General features: G+C 43.8%; 1 long non-coding RNA gene across 1 annotated transcript; it reads left to right on the forward strand.

Annotated features, from left to right (window-relative positions):
* Window positions 1–128: 128 nt before the first annotated feature.
* LOC123593830 lies at window positions 129–11884 on the forward strand. The gene is made up of 3 exons (XR_006710558.1): window positions 129–563; window positions 1010–1152; window positions 11711–11884. It is a non-coding gene; the product is annotated as an uncharacterized LOC123593830 (long non-coding RNA).
* The last annotated feature ends 4661 nt before the right edge of the window (window positions 11885–16545 follow it).

Here is a 16545-nt window from a genome sequence, read left to right on the forward strand (position 1 = left end):
AACAAATCGTAGCAAATACGACTTAGTCCGAAGGAATTCATTACCGAGGCGCTGGGGGAGGAGGAGTGAGGGGTAAATCCTGAGGTCCTTTGCTATTCTGGTCACCGTCCTCCCCCCAGTGGGTGAGGATAAACACAACCCTAGGGAACAGGGAGTAAAAAGTAGCCCGGAGTTTTCTGGAGCCGAGAAAACCTGTGTTTTTGCGCTTAGGTTACTTTTATCTAACTGAAACTTTACCTATAAGCTTTTGAGCCTCGGACACTGAGTCTTTGTTCTGCATAGGACTGCTGCTGCCACTTAAAGAGATCGCAGATAATGTCCCCGGTTTAACATCAGTGCTCAATGCACATTAACTTTCTTTCTTCTTTCTTTTTTAAGCTCTGCCTCTAACCTACGGAGGGATCACGCGGCAGTGGGGGGCAGATAAAAGCCCTTTGGCCGAGGGTCACCTCCGTCCTTGTTGTTCACTTGAGAGCAGTGGAGAGGAAAACGGTCCCCACGGGCGGACTTTGGCTTCTGGAGCCGCGGAGCCCAGCGGTCCGGGCCTCCCCGAGCTCCGCCCGGTATGGGGGGAGGGGCGATGGGGGAGGGGGAGGAGGGGACTGGGAGAGGGGATTTGGGGATGGGGGCTGGAAACGCTAACGAGACCTGCTGGGAGGACTTGCGTCTCCTGCAGGTCTAAGAGTGACTTGGGAGAGCGGGATAGAGGAGGCGGACCTGGGCCTAGTTTGCTGGCTGAAATAGAACTCTATTTCGAGGAAATCAATCAGTCTGCAAAAAACAAAAATGGAAGTCGAGGTTTGGGAAGAGTTGTCTCATCCCCAACTTGAGTGGTGCGGGCTTGGGGGCGGAGACTCGGGACTGAGGAGAAGCCCTTTTTCCCACCTCAGCTCCTTTCCCTGGACTTCCAGAAAGAAGAATTACCCTCCTCACCCCCCCCCCCACTTCTTCCCCACACCCATCCCCGCTCGCCCGCCAACCTTTTTCTGCACCTCTTTTTCCCTTCAAGTGAGAAAAGCCTAGTTCCTGAGCCAGTGGAGTCGGTCCTCTCGCCCCACCCGCTCCCACGCGGGTCCCCCCTTCAGCCACCGCTACTGCCACCACCTCGGTTCCACTCAATCGATTTTTGCTGCATGTCAACACTTATTACCGGTGAGTGTGAGGGTCTTTTTTCTCCTTCTCTAGGTCTCTTAATGATTTCTGAGCTAGTTGTGTATTAAAGCGCTTAAAGGAACCTTTAAGGTAATCTATAGCATGAACACCACCAGCCTCCGCTAGGGACCAAAGATGGCGAGCCGGAGGTCTGGCCCCCAGGAGCCCAGGCCTCGCAGGCCTAAGCCCTCTGCTCGCCCAGAGGCTGGGGCGGGGGTGCTTGGGGAAGGAACCCCACACTGATAGTTCGCGGTCTCGGGGCTTTCCCCTCCCCCCCCCCCCAAACAACCACCCCTCACCTGTTACTCTAACCCTTTCTCCCGCCTGCCCTCGGTTTTTAAACTTTTAAAATTCCTGAGGCCTCAAACTCTTCATTCCCCTAGTAGCAAATTCAGACTGGCGGAGACCTAGGGAAAGGTGTATGTGCCCCACGTTTGTCTCAACTTCCTTCCAGGTCCTCAATCTGAGTTTTGCTGCCTGTAACTTGGTTAGAAATTTAATTTTAAAAACTATGTTGGGCAACCTGAGCCGTGTAGGCGTCTTGATTTGTAGGTAAATCCTCCCCTTCGCCTCCCGGCCCTGCTCTTTCTTCCACCCCCCACCCCTGTCCCGCGAGGTGCTGAAACCCGGGAGTGCCTTTAGGAGTGTAACAACAACAAAAAATAATGAGAAAAAAATGAAGAGCATCTTAAAAGTCCCAGTATTCCTCGAAAGCCCCATAAATTAACACTGTGAAAAGCAGCGAACTCTCTTAAGGAGAGTCTATAAAAACCTGGCGCGTTCTCCAAGGAGAATAACCTTACCCCCACCCCCACCCCCATCCCCCCACCCTCACCCCCACCCCGCGTCGCGAATGTGACCAAACAAAGGTCTGTCCTGCAATCCACATCCTAATCCACGGGCGCCTTCGCCGCCGTCGCCGGGGCTGGCCAGCCTCCCGCCCGCCGCTCTCCGTCGACGCAGGCAACTTTGGGAGTCCCAGGCTAGCCGATGTAAATTTTTTAGAGAGGGGGAGAAAAAAGGGAGAGGGTGTAATCAGATCAGAGGCCTTTATGAATATAGAGTCCCTATTGATTGATTTATAAACCCCCCGGCAAGCAGCAGTTAATCTAAGCACAGGGGGAAAGCAAGAGACGTGGCTGATTGAGAGAGGAGAGGTCTTGAAGTAAACGGGAGAAATTTCTTGTAGCAGATTTTCAGAAGGAATTTTTAAAAACTATCCTTCCTCCCCCAGCGTCCCTAATCTGACAATTGCATTTTAACTGAACTTGAGAAAGTGATAATTGAGGAAGAGATTTTTAAAAAATAATAATGGGTTAGGTAGAAATCTGAGTTTAGATACATAACTAATTTTCCTTTTCAGGTTTTAGCAGACTAAAGCAGGGACATTTTACTCTCCTCGTCTTAAAAGTTTATCATCCTGCTTTCCAATCCCCCCACCCCCACCCCCCACGAAGGGAGGCCTTCTCATTGTTAACTTTCTATTTGGAAAGATAGAATCCAGAATTTACTGTGTTTGGGATGCATAACTCCATTCACTTCTGAGTATTTTATGCATTTTATGTAAATGTTGATTTTAGATTTTGTTTGAAGATTAGAAAAGGCCTGGAAAACATAAAATATACCATTAAAGATGTATTTAATTCTACTTAATTGCCTTTAAAAAATCATTGCTACTTCTGTTGTAACAACATATGAACAGTTCAGTGGCAATTGTGGAAAACAGGAGATAGTTGAGGCTTAAGTTACCTAGCCAAAAAAAGTGACTAAAAGAACTATCTAAATTCCTCTTTATAAAAACATTAAAAAAAAAAAACATTTAATGGATGTATGGTAAAGTTGTTTGGTTTTGGAAGGTTGTGTGGGGGGTTGCATTTTTTTCCCTGTCTCTGAAGGGCTAAGAGAAGTTGAGACTCATTGATTTGGTCCTCCCTGAGCCGGGTGTGTGTCTGCACCCTCTGACTTTGATGGATCTTTCCAGACCTAGTTCTCCTGTTCTTCCTGCAAAAATGTTTAAAGTGTCCCCCACCCCAACCTTGCCCTGTCTCTTTCTCCTCCCCCCCCCCATCTTCTCTATCTCCTGTTTTCTTTACCCATTCTAAAGTTTTTTGTCCTTGCCTTTTTCCTGTTCTATCAACTTAGAAAATGGTCCGCTGATGCTGGGACCTCATATACTAAGCAAGGCTAAGGCTTGGTTGGGGTGGTTTCCTTAGAGCCCCAAGACTCTCTACCAATGCTTTCTCTGTCCAGAAGAAGCAAGGCCTCTTTGTCTTCTGCGACAGTTTGCGGCAGGGCAGCGCGGGACCCCCTGGCACGCAGTCCTGGGCAGGAACCTTTATCCTCGTCCCTCTGGGGAGATGGGACCTAGAACTGTCTCAGCTGAGAAGGCAGTGGGGCAGCACATGCAATGTGACGTGGATCCCAGACTAGTGGCAACCCACTTCTTGGACTCTTTCCCCGTTCGGCTTGTGTCAACAACCCCCTCAACTCCGCTTCTCTGGGTTTCGGGGTGGGGCTGCTGAACCCAGTTGAAGTTTGATGGTATCTTTCTCTGTCCTCCGGGATGGACTAGCGGGGCCTTCTCTGTCGTCACTTAATGCGGCTGCTTGCGTTTGGTTACGGACGAGTATATCTGACTGATTTCACCAGGAAGTGTGCGGGCACCGGGTAGTGGGAGGGTAGGGGACGCTGATGTGGACAGAGGTAGAGACCCTGCAGGCCATCCCCAGTGCCGAGGAAGGGGCTTTGCCGGCCAGAGCCCAAGGCTACAGACGACAGGTCACTTTGTTAGAAAATAATATAATATCAAACAAACCAATAAAAAAAAAAGGAAATTAAAACCCTTCTTCTGCGGGCCTCCGGCGATGTTCATTCGCAGTGTTCTACTAACCTTAGCGTCTCCACCCCTCGCTTAAAATCCGTGAAATCTTAGGAGCCACTCTTATCTGATGAGGCAGGGTCTTGTTTGTTTCTTTGACAGGAAAAAAAAAAAAAAAAAAAAAAAAAAATCCCGCCTGCGGAATTCTAGGCTGCTGCTCCACGGCATGAAGCTCCCCTCCCCAGCTCGGAACCTCCTTTTCCCGTGCAGCACCCCTCCCCCCCCCCCCCCACCTCTGCCCGGTCCACCTCTGAGCTCCAAGGGATGGCAGTCTGGACATCTGACCAGGACTTTCTGGACCCATGGATTCCGCGGGAGCCACGTGGCCCAACTCTCAGAAGGACCCTAGGTGCCGCCGCTCTACCTGAACTTGCCCCCAAGGGTAGCTTCGCCTTGGGCCTCACTGAAGCGCCTGAACTGTGGATCGGGGACAGCCGTGTCCTACCGCCTTCTATTGACCAGAACAGCTGCTTTATCTTAATGTTCTTTTTTATTTTTTTTAATTTTTTTTGGCCCTGCAACAAGGGGAAAAGGGCGATGGCAAGTCGTGCTGCCTCGCATTACCCTGACGATATTTTCAGAGGCACCCGGAGAAGTGGAGGCCCAGAAGGCAACCTACGCACCTCCGGGGATCCCTTTCGTGTCGCCGCACTAGTGTTTGCACGTCCCCTGGGACAACAAAACGGAATCTAATCCTCAACTGCCGCCGCTCACCCACCTCCCTCCGGCGTCCCCAACCGGCAGCGGCAGGCTGGCGAGCGTCGAAGCCCGGACGCTGGGGCAGCACAGACTCGCCCCCGGGGTCCTTCTGGGGCAAAGTGCCCGCCCTGGCGTCCGCGCGCTCGTCGCCCCCGCACGCGCCGCTCCCGGCCCCAGCAGCGGCGTCGTGGGCGGTCGGGGCCCAGCCAGAGCGCAGCCTCTTGGCTGCGCCTCGGGGACGCCTGCTGCGCCTCGGCCGCGAACCCGCTGGTTGCTCTGAAGTCTCAGAGGCGGCCTAAGGAGGCCCAGGCCGGAGCAGCGACCCTTCCCGCACCCCCGCCACTTCTCTCCTCACCCTCTCTTGGGCTTCTGTGCCTTCATTCCCGAGCGGCCATATACCTTGAGTGGGTCATTCCTGCCTGCCTCCCTAGAGCTGCCTTTCGAAGCCCTAGGGTTGAACATTAACCAGCCGGAGCTATAGAGTGGGGTAAAACGTTACATATAAAAATGAATCATCTATCCGATCCTGGGAGCGAGGACCTATAGAGAGCTCCGCGCCTGGAGCTGCCCGGCTACGTCCCCGGCCCAATGCACAGACCCTTCTGGCATCCACTTCCTAGGGACCATTGAGCCGCCCGCGGCTGAGGGTGGGTGGAGGCGGGGAGAATGGGGGTTATCGAACCTGCCGTTCTCCTTGAGTGGCCTGATGTTTAAGCTTTCTAACGCAAGCGAATTTCCCTTCCTTTTACACTTGAGGTACACAGGTCTGGAGCAGCCTTTCCTGTCTTAGCAAAGTTAGTGGGAGTACCTGAGGTTCTAGGAGGGGACGCTGCCCACAGGGTCGAGAGCCCAGGCTGGTCGGTCGACTCTGGGAATCGGCCGCCAGCCCTGGCGCTCCCGATGGACCCTGAGAGGCAGGCTGGGCGGGTAGAGAGTGGAGCGGGAGCTCTGCAAGCCCAGGTTGGAGCCTGAGGGGAGGCGCACGGTGGGCGGCGCAAGGGGCGGGGGTTGGGAGTGGGGGGGTCTGGCCGGGAGGCTGAGCCCATGCGCTTGCCCCGGCCAGCTGTCCTGCTGAAATCCCAGGCTCAGGTCGCACTCCCATCCCCCCTCGCCTGGGCCCTGCCTGTTTCCGATTCTGATTTTTTTTTTTTCAAACATAAGTACTGACTAAACCCACTTGCCCAGTCAAATACACAGAATTTATGAAAAGATAACAGCGGGGAAAGAGTTCAAGAGAGCGCACGTCCTCAGTTCTTATGCCCTCACCTGGAATCATTAGCAACCCGTGGTGCTTGGTAAATCCCTGAATAGAAAGGTGATTCCGTTTGTGTATCTCTCGCTCCCTCTGTCTAACCTCTCCATTCCCCTCTCGCCCATTCAAGAAAAGAGATAAAGTTAGGTGCTAGCAAGAGAAAGCTGTAATGTTATAGAAAGCTTTCAGGAGTTGCCAATCAACCTGCAGAGTAATTGTACTTCTTAAGATGATTGGTTTATTTCTATCCATAGTAGCTGCTTTACTCAAAATGTGGTGCCTTGCCCATAATAACCTCTGAGTAAAGATTTCTTTAACAGGTAACACCCCCTACTTCTGACCCACACCTTGGAGTCTATCTCTAACCTGTTCATTGAAGCAGCGTAATTTTTACTGAGAGCATTCACCCAAATCTTTGTACTTAGGGGTGTGAGAAAGTGGCTGTGGTGGTGTGCATATTTGGTGTGAGCTGTGCATCATGCCATTACTCTCATGGTCATGCTTTAGCTTCTTAAAAAACTACTTCTTCTCTAGTGTGTTTATAGCCTGTACAGCAATTGTGAGAATTTCTGGCAGGAGGTAGAGACCGACAACAGTGACATTCAGGGGACAAGATTTCAGAGACTCAGCAGGCATCAAGCATGTGATGAATACCATATATTTGTATTAGTTGGATATTAGTTCCAGGAGAAATGACTTTGAGTGTAAGATGTAATTACAGAATGTTCCTCACTTCATGTAATGTCAGTGCTCTGCCTTCAGAGCACACAGTATTCTATGTGATTCCCAAAGAGCAACACAACCCCAGACTGTCATCACCCAACTGTGTGCTACCCCACTTCTCCAAGAAAAATAGAATGGACTCAACTCTTCTACCAGTTAGCTCCCCAGAGGGAATGAACACATCAAGGCAAAGAAATAAAAAGAGAGATGAGTCACACTCAGTTGGCCCACAGTGACTTACAGACACAGAGAAACATAGGTGGAAAAAGGACATTTACTTTTAAAGGTGCAGGTAGCTGGGGAAAGGGATAAGATAGAGAGTATTGCAGTGTTCACTCAAACTGTCTTCTCCCCCATCAAATTACCATGTTATCTGACACTCTCAATCTATTTGTGTCCTGGGTAACAGACAGTTTGACCAAGAGGTCATAGACGAGAGGGCTTGGGTGATTGGAAACAAGTTTGACAAGAAAGGAATCTGGGTGGGGTGCCACCGTGGAGGTGGAAAGATGAGGCCACCATGGCTGCAGCAGCCTGGGAGCCCCAAGTCTCTGCTGGACTCTGCATTCACATGCAATGCCTCATCAGAGACCAGAGAGGAAGAGCTATCCACACAACTTTATGGACAGGAGAAGCTTATGTCTCTCTCTTCACAGCCCTTGTCTTTACCTTCTCTTTATTTCCTGTCACCCTCATTTCCTCCTTCTCCTTTTGCTTTTTTCCACCTCAGTTGGCTGTCTCCAGAATTCTGGCTGCTCTTGGGGTTATCCTCTACCTGTCTCCTCTTTTGAATCAAGGCTTTAGATTGTAGTGTTTACAACTCCAGATATGAAAAGTTGTTTTATCCAATCAATAGCCTGCTTGTAAACTATTTGTATTCATAAATATAGAGTGCTTGTATGAACAATAAAGGTGTCAGGGCCAATAAGTAAAACATGCAACATTGGAATATGTCTTTTCATAGCAACAGAGGGACTGCGAACATTCTTTTACAAAGCCCCATTGAAGACTGGATATCCTGGAAGGGTCAGTGAACACACTCCTTTAATCCCAGGAAGCATCACCCTTGGCATTATGACCAGCAAGGTGGTAAGTCTCAGTTCAGTTTACTACTCTCAACTTGGAAGATCCTCTTCTGCCTGAAACCACCACCTGTAGGCTTGGACACGTTCTCAAAATTATGTGTTCTAAAAGAGCAAAGATACAGTTCGGTGTGGAGTTTATGTGCTAACATGAGTTTCTTTCTGCATCTTTCCGTATAAAGGTACTTGTTTTTCTTGTACTATATCCTATTGTTATTGGCTCAGCAGTATTTTTTTGGTGATTTTCCTGCCTTTTATGGTTGGAAAGCACCTTCATTGTCATCCTCCATTTTCAGATTAGAACTTAATAGAACGTTGTCTTTCTCCATAGAAGATTTGTCCCATTACCATCCTTCTTTGATTCCTTTTCCTTTGTAACTTCTTCCAACATCTCTTTTAGAGATAATTCTAAATCTCACAATTCTCTTCCTTTTTACTTTTTAAATTTCATTTCTGGGCACTTAGTGTTCCTATACCTTAAACCTCTAGATTACTCCTTTGTCAATTACCACGTGGGATGTATTACTATGAGTTGAGATTTGGGACTTATTTTCTTTTAAGCTTTTTGTGGGAGCCTGGAACAATACTTGCTAAGTAGTAGGTGTTCAATAAATGCCTACTGATCAATTGGTAGAATTAAAACTTTTGTTCACAAAAATTAAAGTTCAAAGATTAAAATCTATAGAAATAGCATGAATTAAATCTCAGATTATTTCTAATTCATTTCTTTCTTTTTTAATGTTTATTTTTTATTTATTTTTTATTTTTTTTTCAACGTTTATTTATTTTTGGGACAGAGAGAGACAGAGCATGAACGGGGGAGGGGCAGAGAGAGAGGGAGACACAGAATCGGAAACAGGCTCCAGGCTCTGAGCCATCAGCCCAGAGCCCGACGCGGGGCTCGAACTCACGGACCGCAAGATCGTGACCTGGCTGAAGTCGGACGGTTAACCGACTGCGCCACCCAGGCGCCCCTTAATGTTTATTTTTGAGAGAGAGAGTGAGAGAGCGTGAGCTGCAGAGGGTCAGAGAGAGAGGGAGACACAGAATCTGAAGCAGGCTCCAGGCTCTGAGCTGTCAGCACAGAGCCCAACTTGGGGCTTGAACTCATGAACCATGAGATCATGACCTGAGCTGAAGTCGGCGCTTAGCCAACGGAGCCACCAAGGCACCGCAACTCTAATTCATTTCTAATTTTCTCTCAACAAATCAGATATGTGAAAGAATTCCATAGTAGAAATTTCATCTTGATCTTTTTTTTTATCATCACTACTATCATTTTTATTACATCAGAGCATTTTTAGGATAATGAATCAAATCATTCATCATTTTTAGGATGATAGTCAGGGCTTGTAAGATACTGGAAAAATTTTAATGTTTCTTAATAAATAGCATGGAGAATGTGTGTGGTGAGGGAGACACTAAGGAGATGTGTATGTGGTGGCTGGCGGAGGGGGGCACATAGATGACAGATGTATCCAGCTTATAATGTCAGGAAGTAGAATCATGTTACTAGTTAAGATATTATGATCTCCAATCTTCACAATTATTTAACGCACTTAACAATTTCACTCTTTACAATAAATAGTAAAACATAGTGCTTCACAATATACAATAGACAAAGTTCTTTTTTTCATTTTTATAGAGATAAGGAACTTGAGAAATTAAGTTAAACTGTTAGTCAACCCCAGAACAACAAAAAAGTATTAATCCAATCAGACTCTCACTAACGTCATAGACCAAACAAACCACAGTTATTTTTATTTCTGCTAATTGTTGCCCCCACAAACCTCCAATATTTTTTATTAATTTATCGGTGGCAAAATATTCCCTAGATCACTTACCCTATCCACTCCCACTTGCCAACTGCTATCATAAACAATAAACACATTTCACCAGAACAGTGGGAAGATTGGTATTACCTTTGATGAGACAAGTATGAAGCATTTAATAATTCTTGTTACATACAAGAAAAAAATGTTTTACCTTATTATACTAAAAAAAAGCAAACAAACGTACATATGAACAAACAAATATATAAATGGGGAGGCTGAAATGGCAGAGAGTTACAATAAGGTGAGTTTTACGGTGCGTATATGGCTTTCAAAACCACCATCTCTACGTCCCTACCCTGCTGTTCTTTGGAAGAACACTCTAGACTAGCTGGCTGAAGATTCAAAAAATCAAGGGGGAAGATGACTGGGAAACTATACGATGGGATAGGCAAATTACCTTTGATTGGTTCAGGCACTCTAATCATCAATTAAAAAAATGATCTATACACTCAAGAAACAATGGGCCAATATTATTCTCACAGTACTTTAAATATATTTTTTTCCATTATATTTTGACCTGATTTTATATATAATCTTTTCTAAATGTAACTATAGGGTGATGCAAAAGATCTGAGTTATTGAATATTTCTAGGAGCTACGCACTGCACTAAGCGTTTTTCACATATTATCTCAATCAGTTCTCATAACAATCCTCTAAAATAGATACTGTTATGTTTTTATTTGTCAGATGAGGAAACTGATGCTCAGAAGTGACTTGCTTCAGGATGCCTGGCCAGTGAGTGGCCAGGACCAGGCCTAGAATAGGACTCAAACCAGGCACAGTCTGACAAATCAGGCCAATCTAAACAAATGGCCACTGTAAAAGAATTCAGTCTTCTGTACCACTTTCTGTTGATGTCATTAGAAAATGTCATTCATAAAAGACGTACAGATTAAGGAAATATATTAAGAGTGCTATGAAAATAATGTTGCCTAGTTAGTTTATGAAATGATCAGTTTTTGAAAAAAATGATGATTATAGTAACTGAGACCATTAAGGTAAAGTTATTCTACTCTTCTGTGTGTGTCTCAAGGCACGTTTCTCAGACTAAAGTAATAGGTATAACCTCTTAAGCTATTTTGAAGTGTGACATTTTATTATTTTTAATTTTTTTTTTAAATTCTTTATTTATATTTGAGATTGACACAGAGTGTGAGCAGGGGAGGGAAAGACAGAGAGGGAGACACAGAATGTGAAGCAGGCTCCAGACTCTGAGCTGTCAGCAAAGAGCCCAACACGGGGCTCGAATTCACAAATCGTGAGATCATGACCTGAGACAAAGTCGGATGCTCAACTGACTGAGCCACCCAGGTGCCCCTATTATTATTATTTTTAAAGTAATCTCTACCTCCAATATGGGGATTGAACTCATATCCCAACATCAAGAGTTGCATGTTCTACTGACTGAGTCAGCCACGTTCCCTTGAACTATGACATTTTAGATATGATAGGAAATGGAGCAAACTCTTGCTAATATTAAAGAAAGAATTTACACACACACACACACACACACACACACACACACACACACATCAGTTGGCATATGATGAAATGATTTTTCCTTGGTCGTGTACGTTATGACCTGCTTCCTCCTTTCTTGCCTCTCCTCACCCTCCATTGTCCCTTTCAATGCTAACTCTAGGTATCAGCTTAGATATCCCTGGAAAAGGCTTCCCTGACATCTTGGCATTGGATTAGGTCAAGGTGCCCCTCCTGTATGCTCACATACCTGTAAAAAAGCATATAACACACTTCCATGAACTTAACACTTTTGAAGATTATAGGTCAGTTACTTTGTAGAATGTTTTTCAGTTTAGGGTGTGTGTGCGTGTGTGTGTGTGTGTGTGTGTGTGTGAGAGAGAGAGATATTTTCCTGTGATTAGATTCCAATTACATATCTTCTATGATATTCAGAAATATCACAGAAGTGATGCTCTGTTCTTAGGCACACAATGCCTGCTTAAACATAATTTCATGATGTTACATTGCTTATTTGGTTTAGGTGACATCAGCTACCTTCTCTATTGTATTATTACATCTCCTCTCTTTGTAGTTAGTATTTCACAAGCATGAAGTGTTTCTTTACAGTGAGAAACGGAAGCCTCCTGCCAACAGCCATGTATGTGAGCTTGGAAGGGGATTCTCCAACTCTCTAGATGACTGCAGCCCTGGTCACTAACTTCACCCCAAGTCTGAGCTGCTCTGAGATTCCTGACCCTCAAAACTGAGTGAAATAAATATTTATTGTTTCAGCAAGTTAAATTTTGAGTAATTTGTTACATTGCAATATGTAACTAATCCACTACATACGGACTTCCTATCTTCCAAAAGTTTGTCACTTTTTTTAAAAAATTTTTTTGTTTGTTTGTTTTTCTATCACTTTTTATCTATTATAGTCCTCCCACTTCTTTGCACTTAAGGGTTCTCTCTCTCCCCCCACCCTACCATTTTAATAGCATTTGGGGGGAAATAGAGATAAAACTATTTGATCTACCAATTTTTTTAAGTTTATTTATTTGTTTTGAGAGAAACAGAGGCAGCACAAGTGGGGGAGGGGCAGCAAAAGAGGGAGACAGAATCTCAAGTTGGCTCCATGCTGCCAGCATAGAGCCCGATGCAGGGCTCAAACCCACAAACTGTGAGATTATGACCCCAGCCTAAACCAAGAGTGGGACACTTAACCAACTGAGCTACCCAGACACCACTTGATGTGACAAAATTTTACCAGAAGTCCAAGGAGGGGAATCTTAAGCACAGATTTGAAGGAGGGAAAGGATAGGACTTAGTGATGCTGTTTAAGAAAAACATTTGAGTTAGAAGAAATATGAGATAAACACTCTGAGACAGAAAAATAAACTTACAGAAAATAAGAAGCAACTGAAAATGATATTTTACTTCATATTTAATAAATAAGATTCTAAGTTTTAAAAGTATAATTTAAGAATATTTCTTTTGTCTGCCCAGCACTGCTCTCCTTCTGGAGACAGAAGTGTCTTTTTTTTGGAGGAAATGCTCTTTTCTTTACTTAAACTGTATTGTTCTAGTGGAGGCTGCCAATTATAGAAATGGTCTCTCTCTTCAAAAGAGGAGGTATACGACCTAGGCCAGCCCTTTGGTCCCTCTCTGGGAGTTTTCAAGTGGGATTTAGAAAGAAGTAGTCCTTTCATAAAGAGATATCAAAAGCGAGATTCTCAAGGGCAGAATGTTGCGGTCTCTGGTAAGACAGAAAGCTGACTCAGAGAGAAGCACAGATGACAGCTGGATGGAGAGAGAGTCTAGCCTGTCTAGAGTCCCTGTTGCTTGTTCCTTGAGGTCCGTGCCTTTCCTGAGATTTTGGTACTCAGGTCAGTATTTACTTCCTGTTTTGCCCGTCTAAAATTGGGTTTCTGTTACTTGCAGCCAAAAGAATTCTTGCTTCAATAGAGTGTCCCTTTTCCCACCCCCATAAATGTCTTCTTCCTTGAGGAGAGCAGAAGAAAGTGTTTTGGAACCATGATTTAAGATGGTTTTGGGGGATCCTCAGAGGCATCAGTGTAAGAAGAAAACTCTCATCTTCTAGTGCCCTCTGCTAACACTGCCTGTAAAGTATTGAAGTGGTGAAGGAGAGTTGGGTACACACACACACACACACACACACACACACCCGTTAAGTTTTTTTGCCAATACGATAATATTTATTGAAAGTCTATTATATTTCAGGCACTTTTACAAACATCTGTTCTGCATTAGTCCAAGAAACTAGATTTTTCATACTGTTCCTAATTATAGATGAGATAATACCTTTAAAGGTAAAAGAAGTCAAATATTACTTTTTCCAGAAAGAAAAAGTTATGAGCAAAGACTCTCATTCTGTTCACCTTTCTAAACCTCCGCCAGGTTTAACCATTATTTGGATGTCTCTTTCGCTTTCATAGTGAAAGCCTATCCCAAGAAACTTAAAACGAGATTTCAAATGTAAATGGTATCACAGTACTACTATTTGATTTGTTTCTAAAGACATTTTGAGAAAGATTATAAAAAATGAACAAAAACCCAAATCAACTATAACTAAATAGTGTGACTTGCCTTGAAATTCTAGCTTTATTCCTATACATTTGTTTCCTCCAAAGAAACTGACTGAAACAAGTCAGTCCAAATCTATATAAACAGACTTAAGTTTGGGAGAGCTGTGATGCTAAAGGCATTAATTCCACATTTGATTATTACTTTGAAACTTGGACAATTAGTGCTTGTCCAGTAATTTCTCATGTGTTTTCACCCCACCTTGTTCTTCCTGGGGGAAAATGGTTACAACAGTTTAGAGCTCTTTTCTGAAGAAATTTCCACACTGGCAAAGGTACCAACTTTTCACTTTCGTAGTGGGTGGTCTGGCACAGAAACTCCCCAGTGGCTGAGAATCTGGAGCCTGGCTGGGCCTCCCATAAGCTACAGTATTAAACATTTTTATATGTAATTTAAGATGTGAACTACTATAATTAAAAATAAATAATTAGGTTTTTCCCATTAGAAAATTGTAAGAAATTCTCAGTGTATTCTGTAAAGACTGTAAGTCTGTCTCAAAAATTAATCTTTTTCTTGCTCATTTAAAAAAATGTACTATCTTGATTTCTTCCTTTGTTCTTCCATTTTTTATCCTATCTTCTATACCCTTCTAATGTTTTTCTTAATTATTAAATATATATGCATATTTAAATTACAATTCATAATGTTCTGTGTTCTAAATAGTTCATTTATTTAATAAAAAGTTATCAAACACTTCTTCAAACACAATAGAAGATAGGAAGATAATAATTATGTATTAAGATAAGTGCATTATACTCAACACCTTGTGAATGATGACAAATCTATGAGATCGGCATTCATTCCCACCTTACAGATAAAGAAACTGAGATGCCAAGAGATTAGTTGATTTGCTGCAAATCATGTACCTAGAAACTGGTAAAACCAAGTTTAAATCTGTTATCATTTGATTTCTAAAGGTTTTTCTCTTGACCATACTATACTGTTTTCCTATTCACCACCCCAAATCAATGTATACTACTTACCAGCTCATTCCATGATGGTTCCAACTCAGGAACAACCACATCTAACAAAAGTAGATTTGCTAAATACTACACATGGAATGATATAACCTATGCTCTCAGGGAGCTGAAAACATGTAAGAAGAGATAAATCATGTAAGCATATAACTGAAACCTAACTTAGAATTCAGTAGGTACCTTAGTAGTGGTACAAAGTACCTCAGACTTTCAGAAAAGAGTGAGAATACTTCTGGCTGAAGGACTGAAGCATCATGTCTGAGATATCTTTTGATTTTGGTTTTGAAAGATGGGCAAAGCTTTAGCAGAAATGAAAGGAGAACATTTCAGGTACAGGAAAAAGTGCAGTAGAGATTTAATGGTAGATCTGTGATGAGTTTAGTGGACAGAATAATCTACTGTGTCAAAGTAATGGAAGTAAGACTGGAAAGCTAAATTTTATTTTATTTATTTAATATATGAAATTTATTGTCAAATTGGTTTCCATACAACACCCAGTGCTCATCCCAAAAGATGCCCCCTTCAATACCCATCACCTACCCTCCCCGACCTCCCACCCCCCATCAACCCTCAGTTTGTTCTCAGTTTTTAAGAGTCTCTTATGCTTTGGCTCTCTCCCACTCTAACCTCTTTTTTTTTTTTCCTTCCACTCCCCCATGGGTTTCTGTTAAGTTTCTCAGGATCCACATAAGAATGAAAACATATGGTATCTGTCTTTCTCTATATGGCTTATTTCACTTAGCATCACACTCTCCAGTTCCATCCACGTTGCTACAAAGGGCCATATTTCGTTCTTTCTCATTGCCACGTAGTACTCCATTGTGTATATAAACCACGATTTCTTTTTTTTCAATATATGAAATTTATTGTCAAATTGGTTTCCATACAACACCCAGTGCTCATCCCAAAAGGTGCCCTCCTCAATACACATCACCCACCCTCCCCTCCCTCCCACCCCCCATCAACCCTCAGTTTGTTCTCAGTTTTTAAGAGTCTCTTATGCTTTGACTCTCTCCCACTCTAACCTCTTTTTTTTTTTTTTTTCCTTCCCCTCCTCCATGGGTTTCTGTTAAGTTTCTCAGGATCCACGTAAGAGTGAAAACATATGGTATCTGTCTTTCTCTGTATGGCTTATTTCACTTAGCATCACACTCTCCAGTTCCATCCACGTTGCTACAAAGGGCCATATTTTGTTCTTTCTCATTGCTACGTGGTACTCCATTGTGTATATAAACCACAATTTGTTTATCCATTCATCAGTTGATGGACATTTAGGCCCTTTCCATAATTTGGCTATTGTTGAGAGTGCTGCTATAAACACTGGGGTACAAGGACCCCTATGCATCAGTACTCCTGTATCCCTTGGGTAAATTCCTAGCAGTGCTACTGCTGGGTCATAGGGTACGTCTATTTTTAATTTTTTGAGGAACCTCCACACTGCTTTCCAGAGTGGCTGCACCAGTTTGCATTCCCACCAACAGTGCAAGAGGGCTACCGTTTCTCCACATCCTCTCCAGCATCTATAGTCTCCTGATTTGTTCATTTTGGCCACCCTGACTGGCGTGAGGTGATATCTGAGTCTGGTTTTGATTTGTATTTCCCTGATGAGGAGCGACGTTGAGCATCTTTTCATGTGCCTGTTGGCCATCCGGATGTCTTCTTTAGAGAAGTGTCTATTCATGTTTTCTGCCCATTTCTTCACTGGGTTATTTGTTTTTTGGGTGTGCTCTTTTTGGTGAGCTCTTTATAGATTTTGGATACTAGCCCTTTGTCCTATATGTCATTTGCTAATATCTTTCCCATTCCGTTGGTTGCCTTTTAGCTTTGTTGGTTGTTTCCTTTGCTGTGAGAAGCTTTTTATCTTCATAAGGTCCCAGTAGTTCA

This window comes from Leopardus geoffroyi, chromosome B1 (genome assembly GCF_018350155.1).
Source record: "Leopardus geoffroyi isolate Oge1 chromosome B1, O.geoffroyi_Oge1_pat1.0, whole genome shotgun sequence".
Taxonomy (NCBI): Eukaryota; Metazoa; Chordata; class Mammalia; order Carnivora; family Felidae; genus Leopardus; species Leopardus geoffroyi.